General features: G+C 45.7%; 1 long non-coding RNA gene across 1 annotated transcript; it reads right to left on the reverse strand.

The window, feature by feature from the left end:
* Positions 1–1,778: 1,778 nt before the first annotated feature.
* LOC119390173 (uncharacterized) lies at positions 1,779–20,788 on the reverse strand. The gene is made up of 3 exons (XR_005183244.1): positions 20,653–20,788; positions 4,323–4,359; positions 1,779–1,938 (listed from the first exon to the last, which is right to left on the reverse strand). It is a non-coding gene; the product is annotated as an uncharacterized LOC119390173 (long non-coding RNA).
* Positions 20,789–23,610: the final 2,822 nt, after the last annotated feature.

Here is a 23,610-nt window from a genome sequence, read left to right on the forward strand (position 1 = left end):
GGTGTGACCGCCGTCCGCGGAGGAAGCCCACGATGCTAAAATGAGCCAAATGCCTGAAATTTGGGTACACGGAACGGCCATTTGGTATATGGCATCGTTTGTAGAAAGACGATGAAACGATTTTAAGCGCACTCTGAGAATTATATGTACATTCCCGGGCATGTGTTGCACTATAATGTTCGGCTCACGTGTTCTCAGGAGCCTCGACGACCGACCGGCAGCGTTTCCTGACCATGCTAAAGAAGTGCTTACTATAACCTCTAAAATAACCGTCACTGTCAAAGCTACTTGTAATTGTACCTACCTATATTTTATTGCACTTAGCTGCATGATTCTTGTAGACCTTGCACCTGCTTTCCATAGAGCCGTTTTTTTTAAACATTATGCGCCACCCTATTTCGTGTATATGCATATGACATTACCTACGGGAACATCTGACTATAACCCCGTTTACCATATTGCAGTTCCCATGGACTTGAATTTGCGCGACCATATCAGACATTTGTTGCCTAAACTTGCTTGTAAAATAAACATCCAATAGAAGCATCTATTACGAACGGTATCTGCGAGTATCACATGAAATAATGCGAGCTTAAATATGCCCGTCACCATTCCATGCTCTATGCTGTGAACATATTGTGTGCACAAATTCATGTACACATGGTTCAAAACTGTCTACGGCACGATGCAGGTGTCGTAGATAATTTTCATCGCGGTATCCACCCTTACGCGGAACGGCTTGGCCACATGTCTCACCAGTATGCCTGATGACAATACCTAAGATATAAAGGCACGAATCATGTCAGTGAACAGCATTTCGTGAGATTTCGCTATGTACAGGGCATGTGTTTTGCACGCGCTAAACTGGCAATGCAATGATTTCAAGCTTTAGTGAAAGAAAATCAAGAGTGCACATCACGGACATCCCCTCCCTTCTAAATAAAAAGCGGTACAACCACATTGCACCAATGTCAAAATGGTCCTACCGCAACGTTAGCGCGAGACGCTCGCGAAAAGAAATGGGTTCCCTGGAGGCAGATTTCTCCTTTGTGCTTTGAACTATGTCTTGAAGCAATTCAAAGGTGTTCGGCGATATCCTATAATGAATGAAGAATAGCGAGTTATCACTGTTCTTCGCGCCTTTCATCTGTAAAAAGGCAATAAAAGTGCATTCAGTTCTACTAACGTGGCATGTTTCTCGTGCTACATTTACCGCTGTGAAAAATTCGCTCTGGTTGGATCGATTTCTCCAGCCTGGCCGGACCCAGTGCATCCGCGAAAGGGTCGGCCTTCTTTCTTTAAAGTTAAGAGAAACTTCACTGCAACCAATTTCCTCTACCAGCGTATTGTTCCGCACGGGAAACTTGAGAACACATTGGCCACCGCATAAAACAACGCACAAGAGAACACAAACAGATCAGCTCAACTTACGAAATAGTGTGCGGAGTCACGCGAAGAAAAAACGATCACGTGCGCAGAAAAAAAGGCAAAAAACCAAGCCTTCTTGCCTGCAAAATGTTGATGCGAGACTTCCAGAAATATTTCATGTCGCTTTGTACAACAAAACATGATGATTTACGTAAATACCGCGGGCATTACGCCATTTTTAGTACAGAGTAGCGCCTGCCGTGCCAGCAACACAACACGTCGCCGAAGCCATTGCGTGAATGGGGTTTGGTATGGTAAGCGACAGTTTGCGCGACAATGTCTCCGTAGCATTGCTCGTCGCTGTAGCGTGGATTTTCACGCATATGGAGTTTAGCCTTTAAACAAGACGCTGAGCAGAGTTTGTTTTTTATTTAAACCAGAACAAATTTATCCCAAGGTTGGAAAGCACTTCCCTGTCATGCCTGCAGTTCCTGGAGTACCCCAAGTGGTTGCTGAACAGGTACAGCCACTGGGGCAGCCATGCGGGTTGTTGTTATTGTCGTAGTAACACTGCATAAAAAAGTAAGTAAGTAAATGCGCAAGTATTTGTTGAATAGGATAAAAATACAATACAGCACTTCGAGCCTCCTTCATTTACAGTCGTTTATAACACCTCTTATTCTTCTAGCCTCGACGACGCTGCTTCAGTTCCCGACCACGGCGGCTGCGTTTTGAAGTTTCGATGAAGGCGACAAGGAAAAGCAGCAGTGTACCTAAATTTATGAGAACATTAAAAACCTAGGTTACGTAATGTCATCCGAATCCCCCACTATGGCGAGACCCATAATGAAATATGTTACATTGGCACGTGTAACTCCATGATATTTACGAGCGACTGTTCGGCAACAAAGCACACTCAGGACTGAGCATAATGTGTTGGCGTTAGAATATTTTCCATCAAATACACCGATGTATTGTCGCCTGCCATATCAATCGCTTCGCTCAGCTTGCATCATTTGCGATATAACGATCTGACCAGCGAAGGCGAATGCTCAGTAGAAAGCTACTTGTGCAATAGTTACAGAAGATTGCGGTGGGCCTTCTTAGGAAAGATATGTGACTTCTACGACGGCCGACCAAAGGGCTTGGATTAAGGCCTTCCGGTTTCACTATCGTCTGCTAATATATGTATTTGAACGGCTGTCGTGACAGACAGCATCATCATGAAGCGTATTTTGGGCAAAAGCCTTAAATATTTGTTTCTATATCTAAAAAATCCTTGGATCACGGTGTGTCGCTGCAGCCGACGTGTTGACATCCTGTGCTCCGAGGGTTTTTCACCGTGGTTTTTGATCGACGGCTCATGTAAACCAAACTTAGCCTCGTGTTCTCTCATAGGCGGCTGCTCTGGCGTATACGCTCGAGAAGTTATCGAATTTATGTGAATTAGGTGGTTAAGCAAGTGATGTGTAAGCATGCCATCCCTGCCTTTATCTGGCGAGAAAATTATTTTTTTCCAGTGCGCACTGACGCAGCGTGCACTTTTCTATCTCATGTACAAGTACACCCATCGTTTCCTGTAACTAAAACTGTAGTAAGTAACGCACCGTGTCTCGTGCTCCCTTCTCCTGTGTCCGCTAGACATTTGCGCAGTACTATTTCATGCTGCCGCAAAAACGTTTTACGAAAAGTAACGTGGTAGAGTATTTATTTACTCTAGACTAATTGTAATCACTTACACTTTTGAGATCGTAATTGTAAATGTAATTGGTTAGGATTTACAATGAAGTACTTATCGGTTACCTTTTCAAGTAATGTGTACAAGACTTTACATTTGAGTGCGACATGCGAACATATGTAAAAATCTGGTTCTAAAAGGAACCAATACCGTAACCTCACCTATATTGTGATAATGATCATAAGTGACATCCCCTATAAAAATAGGTGGCGAAGAGTAGTCACGTAGCCTTATCGTTTCAATCATGCATCACTATGTTTACTACAATCTATCTTCCCGGCTATCTATTTATTTTTTCTCTTATACACCATCTTCTGCATATAATGTAGTCTTATGCACGCCTGTAAAGACATGATAAAATCTGTCTTGTGCCTTCTTTTCTTTCGGAAAGATTGCTACGTAGCAGATGTTACGTAAAATGACACGAGGCGTGACTATTTACAGGTGTATTTACACTGATGTGTACAGCATCGATCAAGATGGAGGATAGCACACACAGCAGACAGACAGGCCAGTCATCTTTGTGGTCTTCTGTACGCAGAATGTCTGGTTCTTGATGGGTTTGCTACGTAGCAATATTATAAAACGTATTTGCCTCATGCCAATCGCCGCCCACTTATTACTTCCATTTGTTTTGAAATCCATATAAAGCCTCTGAAAGAGCACAAACCGCACTACGCCTCTGTGTCGACGGCGAACGAAGGCTTGTGCTGCCCTGCTCAACAAACCTTACGTTGTTGCAGCTGTTCGCAAGATTTAGCTTCTGTCCTGCTTCAGTGGTCTGTATCTCAAGAGAAGGCGCCACAAGCTCTAGAAGAGTTATGCGATAGGCAACCAGCAGGGATGCTAATCAGACGACCATCCAGTTTTCCACACTGTGCAAGGGATGCGAAAATGGGGAATAGAAAGAGAAAAATAGAAGACGAGCACTGCACGCACTCTGGATTTCAATCGGCCCTGAAGCAGGTCTTGCTTTGGGCTACGAGTCTTCAGCGCATGTAAACAGAACCTAGATTTGTCTTTTCCTCTCGAGAAGATCAGAAGCCTAGTAGTGCGGTGAGAAAAACTATCGGTTTACTTTTGTTGGCAATGAAATTTTCTCCTTGTGCGAAATTGTGCGCTCACAGTTCGGACTAAAATGTCCATACATTTCTATACACTGCTATATGCATCTTAAATCGGGCACCTATACCATAGTTATTCATGAACTACTTACGGCTTGTCCACATTTCGCATCGGCCCATGTACCATTTCTACAAAAGTGAAACAGAACGTCTTAAGGCACAATCTCGGTAATTACACAGCCAATTGGTCTGTAATAGTAACAATGCCACGTGCGTTTATTGTTTCACTGAGATGTATTCGGGTTTCATCCACAACAACTGTTAGCAACACTCGGCGCAGACTACGCCGTTATGTTTGGGAAGCTTTGTTATATAACGTGCAGGACGCGAATAGTCAAGTTTATTTAAGAGCTTACGCGAGCACCAGCGATAATGCTGGAAGGTATGATGACTAATGTTGACTGATGTAAAAAAGACTACATGTGCCGCAGGTGATCAGATTATTCGACGTTCGTAGACGGCGCACCGATATTGTTTCACTTTTAGTCTAATTCTTTTTCTGGGTACAAATTTGTCAAGATAAAGAGTTCGCTTTTTTCCGGCTGCGACTGCTTTCTTCACCGTCACAACAAGGTGACAACTGGTGGAGGTGCTGCTTCGCTCATGATCCGGACGCCCCCGCGAATCGCTGACCCAAGTCCAAACCGCGAAGAAGAGGACGCTAAATATGACCGCGATCGTTGAAGCAGTCGCACGTAGAGGGACTACAGCCAGAGTACGGGCTCCTTCCTGAAAACACCAAGCAGTCCAAGACCCTGATATGAACCGCAGGGACGATGAAAGCCGCTGCGCCTCCTACGCCTATCTATCTCCTGCAAGCCGTGCAGCAGGCAACCTTCCGTGGTGTGCTACCATGAAAATGCCTTTCTTTTAGGGGCGAAGCTCCTTAAGGCGGCACCCGTTCGTACCTCGTAGTCGTCATCGTCGTAGTAGTCCGTAACAAGTCTTACGCTTTGACCTCCAAGGTGGTGCCGGTGGGAGATTTCTCCTGTGCGTTATTGAACAATAAAAAATTCGCAGCGTGCGCGTTAACTAAAAGCCGAATTCTTCTGTCTCTCATTCCCCATTAGCAGCCATTGGCATGTTCCAGTAGGAAACGTTAGTAGAAGTAGAAGTGTAAGTGTTAGCTAAAAGCCGACTTCTTCTGTCTCTCATTCCCATTAGCAGCCATTGTTTACCTCCAAGGTAGTGCCTGGTGAGATTTCTCCTGTGCGTGATTAAACAATAAAAATTTTGTTCAAAACGCCGTTGATTGATGAAATAAACCAACGAAAGACGCCAGATGTTTTGTAAAAGCAGAACGAAAGAACGGCAGATGTTTTTCTTAAAGTGTAGTAGTAGTAGTTGTATGTAGCCACCTCGCCCGATCGTCAACGGGCGAGGTGGACCGGCAACGGCGCGAGGACCCTGCCGTACGAGAGTTAAATCACACTAAAAGACATACTTTGCGGGCGATACACTCTAGTGAGCTTTCAACTTTTCGTCTTAATGTACATGATAAAGAAATTATTTCTACGAAAAACGCAAGGCACACCTTGAGCAATATATTTGGTTTTGGGATGCTAAATGGAACCGTGAGGCGATGCGAAGCCGGAGCACTTGCACAATCGCGTTCCGTTGGCTTTCGTTGGGCATGCTACCTACCTCGCGTCGTGGAACGCGCGTCCTGTCTTCCCTCTAGCCTTGCCTTTAATTCGCACAGGGCGAGCGGGGAATGCGGTCGCTCTTGGCGCTCTTTCGCTCGGGAGCGGACTTCTTCCTTGCATTTCACCGATCACAAGTGATAATGAAGGGACCACGTAAACCAACAGTACAATAAAAGTTTGATGTTTAATATATACACGATGTTTTACACTCTTTATATTATGTACTGGGCGCATTTCACGGAAGAGTTTCACGGTTTACAGATGATTCCCTCCGTAGCTTCGCCCCACTCATCATCATTCACCCCGTGGATATGCTGTGATTTTTTTTACTGGATCTTTCTCAGTATCTCTGTTGTATTTCTTCTAATTTTAGTACTGCTTCGCGAAGAGTGTGTTGTAGTTTATGTTTTGTTGTTTTTGTGCGTGCTCAAGCAATATGCATTTTTCCTGCTCTTCTTTTTGTTTACGCGACAAATGGGCTGCTCTTTTTGCAACCATGAGTGTTATCTTTCATTCTATTTGTGCGTGTTCTTAGTCTTGCTTTGCCCTGTATTTCTATTTGCTTCACTGTCTTGCCAGCACATTATTATTGCCGACTTTTTCGCACTCATGTCTCAGTTTCTTTTGTTGTTTTTTTTGTTCTGTGATGCTCCCCTTCCTATATGCTCCCCATGGGACCTGTAAGGCACTTTGAAATGAATAAATAATTATGTAATGCTTATTGTACTGGTCTAAAGCGAATAGCTCATACTGCAACCACAATTGGCGGTGCCTCGACATCATGCTTGCATATGGTCCTTCTACTAAGCGGTGTGAAGCGCTGGCGGGGCTCTGTGGTAGCGTACTTGAATGCGATGGACAATGTCTGGCAGGGCTGGCCTTATACCTCGTTCGATGCCCTGTGCAATGTCCTGCCAAAGCTGCCCCCTTCACCCTGCTCCCTCTTCACCCTTCCCAGCCATCAAACTCTTTCCTCGACAATTTTTCGCGATTGTTTGATTTCCGTTCTTTTTTTCGGTAGGATGCGTTATTGGAAAAAAAATATTGTGTGTGAAATTTTGTGAAAACGAGCAATGTATTTCGATGGCTAAACACTCTAAGGAAAATTAAATATTTCGGGAGTACTGTGTCCTTCTCGTCTTGTTCTCTGTCCTGTTCGCGCTGATTTTTTACAAACATGTATTGCTGTCATGGAACTACAATTTCCATCTGGCCCGCTCGCGTTCCCTTTCTTGAAAACCTTGCTCTCGCCACTTTCCTATCGAGAATGCTCTGTCAGCCTGATAGCACGCGCGCCGTTCGCGAAAGGGATGGGCCGGGACCACGATGATACGCAAAAAAAGTATGTGACGTGGACGACGACTACAGTTGTGTGGCAGAAATGCTACCCAAATACTTCACTTTTTCTGAGAGTGAGGCCTTAACGTAGACCGCGAATTGATAGCGCCAGCCAGAAGTCGTTACCATGACGCGTCAAAGGACCCAGCAGTAGGTCACAGACCGTACATTGGAAGCACCAATACGGTTTAAAATGCACATACGGCCAGAGGCTTGCCAGTGAAAAATAACGTTGCAATAAACAAAAGGCCAGACGATTAAAGCTATACTTGAAGGAAATACTGCACACAAGCCAAGCGCCAATATTCACTGCATGATTTAAACCGTTAAAAGGAACCGACCAGTGCTGGAAGCACAAATAGGATAGGCAATAAAGCGACATAAGTAGGATTATAGCTACTCTCAACAGCAGCTTTGAAGTCTCTGTAATAAAGCGACCTACAAAGCAGTGATTTATTGACAAACACTTCCATTGAGGGAGCTGCCTATTTGTCCAGCGGAGGCGGTTGTTGCCACTCTATTGTGTCAAAGCTCTTGGTCTAGTATACGAGCAAAACATGCCAACATTACGTGAAGCAGCAAAATGCAGCTGCTGCCCGGTACACCGTGATGACGGAATATTTTGACTCTGTACTGCGAATTCTACGTCAGGCATTCGCGACATGACATTGTGAGCCAGTGGATAAGGTATTAGAGGCAAAAATATGCATCAACTACAGTGATTTTTCAACTTATGAGTTAGTGCATCGTTATTTTATGATGCGCGAGATACACCGGTCGCAGTGGCCTGGTGGTTATGGTGCTCAACGGCTGACGCGAAGGTCGCGGGTTGAACCCCGGCCGCCGCGGCCGTATTTCGATGGAGGCAAAATGAAGAGCACTGTGTGCATAGATTTACGTCCATGTTAAAGAACCCGATGGGGTCGGAATTTCCGGAGCCATCCACTAGAGTGTCTCTCATAATGATATTATGGTTCTCGGACGTGAAATCGCAACCTTTATTATTGAAGTTATTACTTGGACCAGGTACAATAAGTACACAAATATGAAGTGAACTACAAACACAGTTCTGGAGGTTATTTTCCATAGAAAGTGCAGGATAGTGATCTACCGCTTAACAGTTAGCGAAAAGAAAGATATGTTGTAAACACTACTGCGAGCATAAAAATCCCACAGAAGTGCTAATCACAAAGCATACGATTATACGAGATTGCATAAGCGTAGACATAGTATTTGTCGGAGTGGGAGGGTGGGTGGCGTCAGCAATTGTCAGTTGTTTTGAACTGCATAACCTTGCTTGTGGCGTTGACCTGAAACAGGATGACATACGAAGCTGCATTGGCAATGAGGATCTCGAGGTCTGCGAGCTGTTCGGCAGTATTTGGTGCTTCGTTCGTCAGACCGGCCTCTGCCTGCAGATAGTAAGCCAGTTCATGAAGCATGTCGTAGAGCTCAGCTCTCTGGTAAGGGTTGTATGTGCTTCAGACTTTGAATCATGCACTCCCAGTGGGTGTTTTAACCTTTAACAAGTGGGTTTAAACGTGAATCTTTAAAGGAGATCTCTGGGGATTCTCCAGCGCTAAACGGATGTAGAAAATGACGTACAAATCCTTTCGAGATTTCCAAAAAGAGTGACAAGTTCTCTCAAAGACGCTGCAGTGTCCCCAATAACAAGATTCAGTGAATGGCGCCTTCATGGAGGAAGAAATGATGTTGTGATGTGCGCGCAGAGCACTCATAGTGTCTCTTGTGTGATGTGAAAAGAAAGTAGACGACGACGCCGGTGCTCGCGCAAGAATGCGCAAACTCTGCTAGCTTGGGAGGTGAAGAAGAAAAAAAAGAAGAGCTGTGTGCGTTCGAGAAGAAAAACCGAGTGGGCAGACGGCGTTGGGCGTTCGAAGCAGTCGGGTGACCAGGCCCGAGTATCGACGCTCTGGGACGCGGTCCACGAGTAAAAGCTACGGGCTTCACGTGGCCGCTGACGTCCTCCGCTTCCAACTTTTCCCTTCGGAAAGATGCCACGCTTCTCGTCAGCCTCCACAAGCCGTCACTGGCCTCTTTGAAGCCATCTCGCACTCCTCGTCTCTTCGCCACGTCTCCTCGCATCGCCCTGCGCGTTGGACTCTCCGACGGGTGAGCCTGCGTCGACTGACTCTCGCTAAGACGCTTCCCTCATGTTTAACTTTTGTTAGTTCATTTCTTTTTCTTCTTTTGTGTGCCTTGCTTGCTCTTGTGTTCTTGTGTATCCTCCATGTTTGTATAAAGTGTCATTCGTTTTAACCTGCAAGCAGCCTCGTCGATTGGTGCGACAGTACGCGCTCTCACCCCTTCATACGCTAAGAACCACACGTTCTCATCACAATGGCGTCCGCGACAGGACGAGGCTGATTGTAGTGTTAAATTACTTTAAAGAAACATGGATTTGAAAGATTTAGTAAGCGCCAGCGAGAAACTAGGCCTAACGGTAGATGAACTAAAGAAGTGGGTGGAGGTGGAGCAAGCGCGTGCGAGAGAGGATCGCGCCGCCGAACGTGAGGCAGAGCGCGAGCAGAACGAGCGTGATGCGCGTGCACGAAAACGGGAGGCGGAAAAGGCGGCGTTGAATGAGAAGCTCTCGTTGCTTCGCGCGCGTGTACTTGAAGCTGAAGCGCGTTGTGGTAGAGGCGAAGACATGGCAGTCGTAAGTGAGCGTTCCGCGCCATCGCAAGTATGCCCCTGGCATACAAAGCCTGCATTCAAAGGGAGACCAGGCGATAATAATGCTTCATCCAGGCTATTCGAAAGGGCGCCAACGTGGCAACTCTCGCCTGAAGATAAGCTGGCCGCACCGAGCATGGTTCCAGTGGGCGACCAAGAAGCTATGGAAGGTCTGGTTGAGCCCCTGGGAGCAGGAGGCAGCTTCGAGAGCAAGGAACAAGAAGATTTGTGCTGTAGAGCCCTTGAGATGCCTAGCACATTTTTTACAGAGGCAAGATTGCCTCCAAACAGTTTGAGTGAAGGAGAGCCGCCATTTGGCACAGGTAGTGACGGCGAATGCCGCGGAAATTGCCACCGTTTGGTCCGTTCGGATTCGTCAGGTGTACCCTATGCTGCAGAAGCAGATGGGTTAGACATGGTCGGGGAGCATAGCACTAATTCACCTCAGATGAGGGTGACGTTGGCTTGTAGTGCAAATGTTGAAAGCAAAGAGAGTACCGTTATATGCGGGGAGGAGGAGGCGACTCTCAAAGTGCTCAACATAGAATACAGAAAGCCTTCAGGTGAAAGGGAGCTTGACCGCTGCATTAATATTGAGCTGCAGAACCGCAGTAGCACGATGGTTGTACAGCAGCAGTTCAACAAGGCAGCTGTTGAGTCTTCTGTAGTATCACGCAAGGCAGAAGCCATTGTCGTGAAGAATGCAAATGCATTACCGCCTTATCTCCCGAGGCAGTGTGATGGCGTGATGAAGGCGATCATTCCGATGGTTTCACTTCGATGCGCGTGGTTCGAACGCCTTCTCGCCAAGTGTTATGCTTTGCTGGTGAAGGCTGCGTTTGCGTCCAAAGAAAGCAAGGCGTTTGAGTTGGCCGCCTTCGCAATGCCGTTCATTCAGAAGCGCAGACATGCGTCTTTGATGTATTTGGCCTCAAAGCAGGTGAAACGCGACAATCGTTTCGTGTGGGACGCTATAACTTGAGCGTCCTATTCAAACGACTGACCCGTTTTTGTCTGTTTGGTTTTTGTGTTTTTTTGCAATTCCACAAAACGGAAATGTATTTTTTCCCGTGTTAATGTTCGACTTTGCCTGGTGAAGTGATATATTCTTTGAACTCTTCGCGAAGCTATATAACTGTGTGGTGCATTGCCTCGTGGTCATGTGTAGTGTATTGTGTGTCATTGTTACGCGCACATGTATCGCCTTTTGTTTATGCTGCGGAATAAACAAAAGACTTGAATGGGGGCCTATGTGATGTGCGCGCAGAACATTCATAGTGTCTCCTGTGTGATGTGAAAAGAAAGTAGACGACGACGACGCCGGTGCTCGCGCAAGAATGCGCAAACTCTGCTAGCTTGGGAGGTGAAGAAGAAAGAAAAGGAGTGTGCGTTCGAGAAGAAAAACCGAGTGGGCAGACGGTGTTGGGCGTTCGACGCAGTCGGGTGACCGGGCCCGAGTGTCGACGCTCTGGGACGCGGTCCACGAGTTAAAGCTACGGGCTTCACGTGGCCACTGACGTCCTCCGCCTTCAACTCTTCCCTTCGGCAAGACGCCACGCTTCTCGTCAGCCTCCACAAGCCGTCACTGGCCTCTTTGAAGCCATCTCGCGTTCCTCGTCTCTTCGCCACGTCTCCTCGCATCGCCCTGCGCGTTCGACTCTCCCACGGGTGAGCCTGCGTCGACTGACTCTCGCCGTGCTCTCGCTAAGACGCTTCCCTCATGTTTAACTTTTGTTAGTTCATTTCTTTTTCTTCTTTTGTGTGCCTTGCTTGCTCTTGTGTTCTTGTGTATCCTCGATGTTTGTATAAAGTGTCATTCGTTCTAACCTGCGAGCAGCCTCGTCGATTGGTGCGACAGTACGCGCTCTCACCCCTTCATACGCTAAGAACCACACGTTCTCATCACAGATGTGCAGTTCAGCAAAATACCTTTTTTCTTGCACGATTTCTTTCTGCCCCTTGAAGTTAGCGCCGTTGTTGTAGCTTTGGTCACGAAAACCGTAAATATTCCCCCAACTTTTGTAGCCCTTTTGGAACACTCTCAGTAATGCCCGCTCCATTAGTGTCGCTCGCTGCTTTAAACCCTATGAAAGGCACTTGGATATGGATCATGTCATTAGCTGCATCCCAGAAGCAATCTGCAATAAACATTAACTCCTTGTGGTTGATGTCAGGCGTACAGCCCGATATCTTGGAACAATACTTAGGAGCTTTGAACCATTCTGTCATCTACTTCACCAGATTTCTCAGCATCAATTCAATTATTTTATTCTTATCTGCTTTTTCGCGATAGATATTTGCCAAATCTCGATTTCGCACATGCCGCTAGTGCTCTTTGATGGCATTGTGAAAGCCAGCAAGTAGCTTTACAAATCCAATAAGTTTACGTCGTTTTCTCTGAAAATCCCCTCTAAAGAGGGATGAAATTCCATGCAATTTTTTCGGAGAAAAAATGTTGTTCTGACAGTGCGCTTTGGTATCATTTCAGTGTTTCTTCACCTGCGTAATTATGAGCTCCTGTTCGTTGTCAATAAATCTACTATGTCTGATTCGGAGACTTGCCTATACCCAAGCCTAATGCGAGATGAAATGATTTGCTGGCTTTTTAAGAAATGAGAGAACCTGTGCCATGAGCCTCCAGGCGCTCGATCGAGACGTCGTCATTGTCGACTTCAGACTGCTGTCAAAGAGTTTGCAGCAGAACCAGAATGTTCTGCATGCAGATGTCGAATAACACAGCGAGCGCCGCTTGAGAACGTCACCATTTTCGAGGTGCCATTAAATATGCCTTGTTGAGAAATGACGCTTGCGGTCATAGAGGGCAAATTCCTGATTATGCTTGTTCACATCGCATTCACTCGAGCAACGATGAATTTAGGGCAGGTGGGCGAGGCGGATTTCTTCATCGCTCTTGGAGGAGGCAATAAAAGAGGGGAGAGGGGGGGGGGGCCTTTGATTCATATATGTTCTTTGATTATAGCTGAGCATGGTTTTCGGATGAAGAATGCTTCGTTTAACATATAAACTACATAACTTCAATCAATAGGGTGTCGTTCATCATATTAAACTTCTTGCTCCTTCACTTCGCCCCCTTTTCCGCTTCATCTGCTTTCATGCGTTTATGGCAGACCACCCTAAGCCTTCCTTACTATGCTTCCTAACTATGCTTGTGTACACCGCATTCAGTCGAGCAGGGATGCATTTAGGGCAGTCCTGCGAGGTGGACGTCTGGATCACTCTTGGAGGACGCTGTAGGGTGGGGGGGGGGGTGCTTTGATTCATGTATGTGCTTTGATTATTCACTTGAAAATGGTGTTGGGCATGGCTTTCACGTGAAAAATTCCTCGTTTAGGCGGACACCAAGGTGGAGGCGAGGGCACTATGAAGAACTACGTTTTCTCCACGAAAAATGTACATTAAATTCATGGTTTAAAAAGCACGCCCATGCCACGCAGCATGACCCATATTACCGGCGCGGCACTCGAATTACTTTAATGTCTTGAATTGTAGCGTCTTAAAGCAAGATCGGAGAGATCTCCTTTGGTGCATTATACTGCTCGTTGCCGCAGCCTGCGTGGCTTGTGCTATTGTACTTGCTCCTGAAGCAACTGAGCTGTTTTGTAGGGATTTGTCTGTCATGCTTTAGTTTTCTATACGAGCGAGTATGCTTTTCCCTGTCATACACTTTTATGGTATCGATCTTTGGTGGGTCGCCGACTGATCAATTCCACTATTTCGAAACCATTATTTAGCCCATGCACTCCTGTTTTAATTTCACTGCGGTGGTCTGAATACTGCTCACTGAATAGAGCAGCATGTCACGTAAATAACATACTCACAGAAGGACAAAGTTCACGCTCCAAACATTGGCCAGTGGAGGTGAGGCTCAGCGCAGTTGAGGCATATTCTTGCTTTTACAATTAAGATGTGACCACTATTATTTTTATAAATATTGATTTATTCTGTGTTGAGTATATTGTCCTCGGATGCGGACTAGAGTGAAAAAAGTTTGGTGCATCGCTATTCACACAATATGTACATAGAAGGCAGCGGGGCGAAGTGATTGTTGTGAACTTAAGCTCAGTCTGCTCATAATTGTTGTAGACTGTGCGAGATTTGCCAGGATAAATCAGGTCAGTTTAGCCCTACTACAAAAAATAGGCTTCTCGTAGCACTTTAAAGGGCATTTCCTCGTATTTTCAATTTCTCTCTGAGCATTTTTTTCCACACACCTATAATTTTAGCATTTATGCCTTTGTTTTATTTTCAGGAAATAGTCCTGCTAAGATTTGTGCGTAAGAAAATATTCATGGGTTCCAAAGAAGAAAGCTTTTCTTCAGTGTGTTTGCAACATGGAAGCGAGGAGATATTAAAGTAATGACAACCCCGCTTTAAAATAAAGCCAGACACAGAAAATACAACCTATCTTTGCGAAGTAGCTGGACCATTGTATGAGCCTTTGTCCTCATCCATACGCGATGTAACAATGCTAGAAATAAAATGGATCTGTATTCAAAAAGCGCAGCTTGCACATTTGAGCGCAAGGCTGGAACCAACAGCGGAGCTAGCGTTCAACCTAACTTTTTCTAAGTTTTTCTAAGGATGCCAATCTTTTGATAGAGATGCTATGTTTTTGCGAGTAGTCCTAAGAATGGTTAGGCTTGGTTATTCTTCGATTTCGGTTAGTTCCCACTTTGATTTCGAAGAGGGAACTAACCGCTTCGGTTTCACTTCCCACTTCGGTTTCGGTTAGTTCTTCGGTTTCGTTTAGTTCTCAAAAGCACACACGTGTCACGTGGTTTTGGCGGCAACATATATGTCACGTGGCTAGCTATAACGCGATGTGATTCTAGTGATGTGATTAGCTGTTACGTGGTTCTTGGGTATAACATGTCCCCCGACCAGTTACGTGATTTTAGTCACATTACTAGCAGTTACGTGGTCTTTAGTCATGTGAGTAGTTGTATACGTGACTGGATGTTACTTGATATTTTTCACATTACTAGCTGTTACATGGCTTCGGCGGGAACATGTCACGTGGCTTCGGCGGGAACACTAGACGTTATGCGGTTCTTGGCGAGAACATGTCACGTGGCTAGCTGTTGCACGATGTTACGTGATCTTAGTTACGTGACTAGTTATGCGATGTTAGTCATGTAACTAGCTGTGTTATGTTACGTGTTTTTAGGAGTACAGTAGGAGTTTTCGCGCTGTTATATAATGACCTAATTTTAGTGTCGTGCAAGTTGTCACGTGATGTTACGTTATTTGAAGGAAAGATATCACGTGACTAGGTGTTACGCGATTTTAGTCACGTATGAAGATGTTACGTGTTTATGGCGGGAACATGTCACGTGACTAGCTGTTACGTGATGTTGTGTGGGTTTAGTTACGTCACTAGTTGTTACGCGATGTTACATGATACTTGTCATGAGACTAAATGTTACGTGATGCTTCGTGATAGATTTTCGTGGCAAGATGTTACGTGATTTTTAGTGACGTGAATAGTTGTTACATGAGGTTCTATTCTTTTAATCACGCGACTAGTTACGTAATGTTCTGTGATTTTTAGTCGCATCACTAGTTATTGCGTAATGTTGCGTGATTTAGGCGCACGAAATAAACGTTACGGGATTTTTAGTCACGTGACCAGTTGTTGAGTGATGTTACGTAATTTCAGTCACGTGGCTAGTTTTCCCGGGACGTTACGTGGTTTTTGGTCAAGTGACTAGTTACGTGACAAGTTCTTACGTAATGTTGCATGATTTTAGTCCCGAGTCTAATCGTTACGTGATGTTACATGATTTTTAGTCGCGTAACATACTCGCCCATCATAGTTATTGCAGACTACTGCCCGACAAATTGGCGCACGTGTTATGCAAGTGAAGGAGAAGGTGGAGAAGAGGACGAAGTCAGCACGTGCCGATTCATTTCAGTTCGCACTACACGACGCATCGAAACGCTTTAACAGCTCCTTTACTAAAAACGATCAATTCAGTTTTGTGCCCCACTTTTCCATCATTCATAACTGGAATCATTTGTTTCATCCATGACAAAATTTTTCCTGAGGCGCAAATGGCGGACGTTTGGGTCAGTAACTTGGCCCTGAAATCACCCTTGGTTGATATCGATTGTGAACCACCTGTGGCGCATACCCTTAACCACGGGCCGCATTAGCGGGTATGTGTCGCACCTGGTTAGTGCAAAGGGTTTCATGTCGTACGCGACAGGCAAGTCGCACATGTCATGACCTGTGAATCCTATTCGGTATACACTCGTGTCCGCCTTTGCAAATTTTGGGATACACTAACTTAACGAGACGACCACGAGAACTCCACGAGGTGGGCAGATAGATAGATAGATAGATAGATAGATAGATAGATAGATAGATAGATAGATAGATAGATAGATAGATAGATAGATAGATAGATAGATAGATAGATAGATAGATAGATAGATAGATAGATAGATAGATAGATAGATAGATAGATAGATAGATAGATAGACACACAGACAGACAGACAGACAGACAGACAGACAGATAGATAGATAGATAGATAGAAAGAAAGAAAGAAAGAAAGAAATAAGAAAGAAAGAAAGAAAGAAAGAAAGAAAGAAGAAAGAAAGAAAGAAAGAAAGAAAGAGATGGTCGAAGTTCCTTTCGTTCGCTACGAAATCCATCGCATTTAATAGCTGCACGCAGTCCACTTGTACTAACCCCCATATCTAGAACGTCCCTTCACTCAACGCTTCACCTTGACTTGATAAAGTCAATCGGAGCGCCGTCTGTCGGCAGAGCAAGTAAACAAATATCAAGTATAATCTGCAGCAATTCTTGAGAAGCGCGGCGTAATTTTCTGTGAGTAGCGGCGCTATGGTCAGCTCGGTGAAGTGAAGGAAGAAATTCGATTCGTGGCTTGTTTCAGAATACGTGGGTTGCTATGTCTTAGGCAATATCTGGCCTGACGTATACACCGAAAATAAAGAGTATTAATAGGTTCAGCATCACATCATTGAAAAAGATTTGCTGAAGAGGGTTTACTGAAGATTTGTTTCTCAACCCAAACATGTAAAACTGGATCTCCATGGTTATTTTTGTGCTTTTTAGTGTTTTGCCGTGAAGGCAATCATCAAATTAAAAGTTAATGCACTTTCACCTTCTTGTCTGACGTCATTAAATAACTCCTTCAGCACTTCGTTATCCTATTCACCGTATGTGCGTAGAGATCGCTAGTTATTACAGCTGAGGTAAATGAAAATCACACGTGATATTGAAAACGTGATCATTTTCTGCACACGTAAAGCTTTTGAGGTAGCAGCATGTGAGAAAGCTTAACATTTCAGAGCATTTTGTGACTACAGCCATTAAAAAGATTAAAGCTATGCTTTTAGCTTTTACTACTGCTCGTTGAAATGGAATTCAAGTGGAAATATAAGAATACAAAAATGTGCAGTTTTTTACATAACCGTGATAAGTTAAATCTTATGGAAAATGTACATAGTGTCACATGTGTGACGGTGAAGAAAGCAAAATGCAGCCGGTAAAGGTGAAATGCTTCGACGGCTGATCTTGGGCCCAGTAAAAGAAGTAACACTCATAGTGCAGCCAAAGGGGCTTTATGTAGAAGCCGGTCGTCGTTAATGAGATCGTCGGCGAAAGGCGTCCTATTTTATACATTGATGATCGAACATTGCAACATTATCTCCAAGACTCACATTCCCTCCAGAATAAGCTGGACTACCCGTGTCGTGTGCGCGATCCTATCGGAATAGCCTAAAACAATCGAAAATATTCCTACGTGGCCAACGCCGAGCTGTCGTTAACTGTTTTATTGGTACAACGCGGTCATGTAAAAATAAATTTATAAGCGCGCGTGCCAATAGGATCTAATCCTTAAAATTCTGACGTTTCTTGCTATTATTTTCTTTCGTAACATAGGCCAACACCTCTCTACCGCACTATACCACACGGATACGCACGCTTACTTTATTCACAAACTTCACGCTTCGGACATAAACTTTCGCAAGATACCAATGCAAGCTAAGCACGCCATTATGTATGCGCTTTAAATACACCCGTTATACCTTAATATTGTAGTGTATTAAAGCGGAAATGTGATATACTTAGTGAGGTGATATTTCTGACCGGAACACAAAATACAGGACAAGGAAATGACAAGCACACCCAGAGAGGAGTATTTGTTTGCTTGTCACTGCCTGTTTAATTGCCGTTACCACTCATGCTTGCCTTCAATATAGCTTCTTTCGCTTTAAAAACAATGATGTTCCACTCAACATGAAAGCTGTAGGAAGTGCGGAACAGTGATTCCCCTGCCCTTCGGCAACGTTGGCGCACACCGGCAAGCGCGTGCTCGCGTTCTCAACCTGCAGCCTGCACGGCATCCGTGGCGGGAAAGACAACCTTTATTTGCGATGCAGTTGCGCTCCCTCCCCCTCATATCTCTCTCCTCATTTCACTCCTCCTCACTCTCACTTACCTTTCCCACTTCCTTGCGATACTATAATGCACACAGCTATCCTATGCATTACCCTCCTCTCCTCCTTGATCTTCTCCTCACCTCTCACTCCCCTTTCCCCATTGCTGCGCTATACTATAAATGGCTATGTTATGCTTTACGCCATCTTCTTCACCATCACTTCTCTTTCCCACCCCTTGCCGCGGCGGCTGCATTTTCGATGGAGGCAAAAATGTTCGAGGCCCGTGTACTTAGATTTAGGTGCACGTTAAAGAACCTCAGGTGGTCTAAATTTTCGGAGCCCTCCACTACAGCGTCCCTCATAATCATTTCGTGGTTTTGGGACGTTAAACTCCAGATAATATTATTATTTGCACCCCTTGCTATACTATGCTACACATGCCATACCACGTCATGCATACTCGGCTATGCTATGCTCCACCTTCCCACACACGTCTCTCCTCCACACCTCACTTCCCTTTTCCACACCCTTGCTATATTACACTGTGATAGCTATGGTGTACATTGCCCTACCTCTCCCCTTTCTCCTCTTCCTCACCCTCACATCACTTTTCTTCACCATCCCTTCCCTTTCCCACCCCTTGCTACACTATGTTACAGATAGCTATGCTACACTGTAATGGCTACACTTCGCCCATTTACCTCCTTCTTTCCCTCCCTTCCCTTTTCCACCCCTTCCTATACCATAATATACATGGCTATGCTATGCGCGGTTTTGACGGCGTGAAGCCATACATGGCTATGCTGTCCATTACCCTCTCCCCTCCTCTTTCCTTCTATCCTCACCCTTACTTCGCTTTCCCGCCCCCTTGCCACAGTATATACTATACATGGCTACGCTATACATGGTATTGCCAGCGTGCCAGGCCACCTGACACATTAGACGCTGACAACCAAGGTCCCTAAAGTGCTCCAGACAGACAGACAGAGAACATTATTTAGGTCTTGAGGAAAAGCTTTAAAATTTCTAGAAGCATGTAAAGTAATGCTTCACTTCACTGCGGCTAATGCTAACTGCGATAAGAGACACTATCCCTGCAACTACATCCGCACTTTCTTCTGTAGTTGAACCTGTAGGCTGATCTTCACGCCAGGACTAATTCGAAACTTGTTACTCAGACAAATCATTTTGAAGGAAATGCTGCAGTCAACCAATCCGCCTACAGTGGCTGAAGCTGTTTATCGAGCTGCGGCACCACCATTGGGCCAAGTTATTGTCATGGCTTTTGGTCGGGCATGATTCCAGCACAGATGATGATGATGAAATGAACTTTATTTGGTCCTGGAGAACCCCGATCAGACAACCCCCGAAGGGGGGTCCGCCGCAGTTGCTGGCCGCGCCCACGCCGGTACTGGAAGACCGTGGCCCTCCGCCCGTTCGCAGGCCTCCTGGACTGCCGACAGCTGGACTGAGAGCTCGTTGCTTTTAAGAGCCCTCTCCCGGTCCTCTTCTGTGCTGAACTTTGCGCTAAGTAACGCCGGGCACTGCCAGAGCATATGAGCGAGTGTGCAATTATCCGCCCCACAGCTAGGACATCCTGGATTTATGCCTTCAGCAAAGTGGCTAAACGTGCTGCGAGACGGGAAGGAACCTGCCTGCAGCATCCGGAGAACCGACGACTGCGGCCTAGTAAGCTTGGAATGCGGGAGGGGGTATCGCCGCCTGACAGTTGATAGTGCGAAGTAACTTCGTTGAAGGTGCCAAGTGGATCCCTGAAGCTCTCCGTGAAGCCGCCTCCGGACCCGCCCACACCGCCGCGGCACGTGATTTCTCGCGCACGGTTATGGGCAAGTTCGTTGACGTTGGGAACTGTCGGATGAACCCCTGAGCCCATGTGGGCCGGGAACCAGGTAATTGTGTGAAAGCCTCCTACAGCCCTCGAACTCAGAATAGCGGCAGCCTCTTTTGAGACCACACCCGAAGCGAACGCCCGGAGGGCAGCCTTAGAGTCGGTGAATATCTCAGGACTGAAGGGTCCTTCATAGCTAGAGCTATCGCTACCTGCTCTGCTACGGAGGCAGACACCTTCCTAACGGAAGCTGAGTTTAGTACGCACAGATGACCTACAGTGATGGAACAAGTGTCGCTGAAGCGCAACGCAGGCAGCGTTGCACAAACATGGTGATTACGCGAGATCAAATGCCCAAGCTCATGGCTCCAGTAGATCCAGTAGGGCTCATGTAGCTTATGTAGGTAATGATATGCATGTGAAATAAATTTGGCGATCTCAAAGGGTACTTACATTGACGACATGAACACAACTGTAAGGGCAACGAGTAGCAGCTTCTTGGTCGACGTCATAGTAACTTTGGTGCGATACGCGTGAACACTAGTGTTCTGTGAAGTACTGTTGCTTTTATGCTAACCTGCCGAATAGAACGTTTTGTGCGCTTCTATTCTTTTCTCGAGCATAAGCATACCATTGTTTGCCGAAGCATTCACTCGCATAACAATACAAAAAGAAGTATGTCAACCTATCAATGCACTTTCTCTCTTCAAGTTTATGCACACAGTTGCACAATTGCACCAAACTTTGAGCAAAGACAGAACTCATCGTCTTGGCATAAAATAAAAAAAATACACCATCTCCCGCTAAAGGGGACCATGAGGCGATGCGAAGCCGGAGCACTTGCACGTTCGCGTTTCGTTGGCGTTCGTTGACCATGCTACCGACCTCGCGTCGTGGAACGCGAAGAGGGACGCCAAGCGCGTCGTATCTTCCATCTAGCGCGGCCGTTAATTCTCACAGGGCGAGCGGGGAACGCGGTCGACAGGCGGGCGAGAGGGGGGCAGCGTAGGAGAGGAGGGAGAAGGGGAGGGGACGCGCTTGCGCTCGAGCTCATCACGGCGTTGCGCAGGAGAGAATTTCGGCATGTCTAGCCCGCGTTTCAGTAGAAGAGTGGAAAGGGGGAGGGGAGAGGGAAAGTGGAGAGGGGAGGGAGGGGGAAAGTGGAGAGAGGAAGGGGAGAGGGAAAGTGGAGAGGGAAAGTGGTAAGGGGAAGGGGAGAGGGGAAGGGGAGAGGGTGAGTGGAGAGGAGGTGTGTGGAGAGAGTATGTGCATGCGCAGTAAGGGTGGTCACGCCGCACACCACCACCACCACCGGATTGAGCTCCGCCTTAAGATACTTCGCATCTAAAAAACGCGGCAAGTGTTCTTCAGAAATAGGTGATGACATTTGTGAAGTCATACTGTGTGTTAGGCTTCGTCTGATTACAGAAAAAAACGACTGTATGTATATTATTTCTGGAGAAAAAAGCATTTGTAAATAGTCCACATCATACAATACTTTTACCTTGTCTTAGCTGCTGAGACACGTGTTGAGAAAAAAAATACAGAAGCCCTTCCCTATCAAGGAAATGAGGCAAGCCAACCTTGGCGTGGGTGTGCCTGACTTAGTGCTTCTCTTTCTGTTCTTCTTTCTTTATTTCTTTGCTTTTACTTTCCTATTTTCGCATTGCTCAATGCTCCCTCCTAACGCAAGCGTTCAGTTTTATTATAAGCAGTGGCCGTTCCCGGAATGCGGTTTTCGGGTCGAAACATCATTAAGTCTTTCATGTCCTTTACAGCGTTCGTTGGTCTCTAGAACATCCCAACGAAAAGAGCATCACACGATCATGAAAACACGGGTTAGCAGTTCAACTTCCTCGAAGTTGTAATTTTCGAGAAATGTACAATTCCAATTCCTGGTTGTTACTACAAACCTAGAAGAAGGAAGAGGAATCGATCAAGGACTCGTTTCTCTTTGTTATGTACAACTGCTTGACACAAACAGACAATGAAGCCAAGAAGATATTGGTGTATTATTTGTATTCTTTAACTGTAACGCGGCAATTACTATGTAAATGTTAAAAAAAAGCAAAATTGGACGAAAAGTGAACTTGCCGCTGGTAGATCCCGAACCTACCACCATCTGATAACGCGTCTGATGTTCTACCACTTGAGCTGCAGCGGCGGTCGTCCTCCCGTCCACCTTTTTGGGTATTTCTGAGCAGGTAAACCTGTATGTTAGCCAGCGCAGCCGTAGCCATGGCGGCGAGTGTGGAACATTTTTTACAGCCAGTCTTTATCAGACCACAACGGCAGTGGGGTTAAATTGGGGTAGTTCTACGCTGCTGCCGCCACCGGTGTCCGTAACAACTATGGTGCGAAATAAGAAAACATGAAATAGATAAAAAAATCCAAGATCGGAAGAGATTTGAACCCAGGCCCTCTGCATGACCTCGCTGGTGCTCGAAACTCTGCGTGGCCACGCTGGTGCACAGAGCAACGCTGGTGCTTGAAACTCCTTATCAAAAAGACAGAGGATGCAGACAGACCTTGATTTCTATAAACAACGTCGGCGTCTGCAGTCGCTCACGCCGGTGGGGTATCCAGAGAGGCGCCTACAGGAACGCTAATATAATCGCGAATATTGCTTCGCTAGTAATGTATCGGCGTGCTTTGTAAAAAGAGTAGTTGTGCTTAACATGCACGCCGACTACGCTGACGTTTAAAAAGTAACTTATGGTCTGACCTAACGTCATCCCTAATGTTAGACGTCAGTTTCGTTGACATTTCACGTTGCTCGACCCTAAAGCAATAACCTAACAAATGATATTGACATCATTTGCAGCTCCGGTGCGATTCTGCGAATATCATACATAGCGTTCGTTAGTGTATTGCTCCGGGTTCTAGCAACGCTTGAATATAGCTAGCTGAGTCATAGGAGTACATATGTAATGTTTATTCGAATGTTATAAAAGCGGAGTTAACACTGGAAGTATAAAATGGAATTAAATAATTGCACTTCATTTAAATAAAGGAAGAGGATGCAAACGAGATATATGAGACAAAGATAGAAAAGAAAGAGAAAGAAAAGAGGGAGAAAAAAGTTCTCTAGTAAAATATAGAGAAATAGGTTGCCCATCGAGTGACGACGGGCCCGTGCTTCGCTGTGCCAAGCTTTGCGCGACATAGTGCAAACTTTCCGCATTTTTCATTCTTCTTTTGCTCCCCACTCTCCTTTTCCATGACTGATCAACCGCTCGCGCCATGTTAGCACCGCAGCGTATTCTTGCCTCGGCGTCACACTTCACTGCTGCTAGCGGTTCTCCGGGAGTTGCTCAGACTAGAGTGCAAGGTTGAACCCCACACAGTTCCGAACAGTCAGCGTTGTCCGGTAACCTAACTGTCCCAAACTGCACTTCAAAGTGACGCTTG

The sequence above is a fragment of the Rhipicephalus sanguineus genome, chromosome 4 (genome assembly GCF_013339695.2).
Source record: "Rhipicephalus sanguineus isolate Rsan-2018 chromosome 4, BIME_Rsan_1.4, whole genome shotgun sequence".
NCBI lineage: Eukaryota > Metazoa > Arthropoda > Arachnida > Ixodida > Ixodidae > Rhipicephalus > Rhipicephalus sanguineus.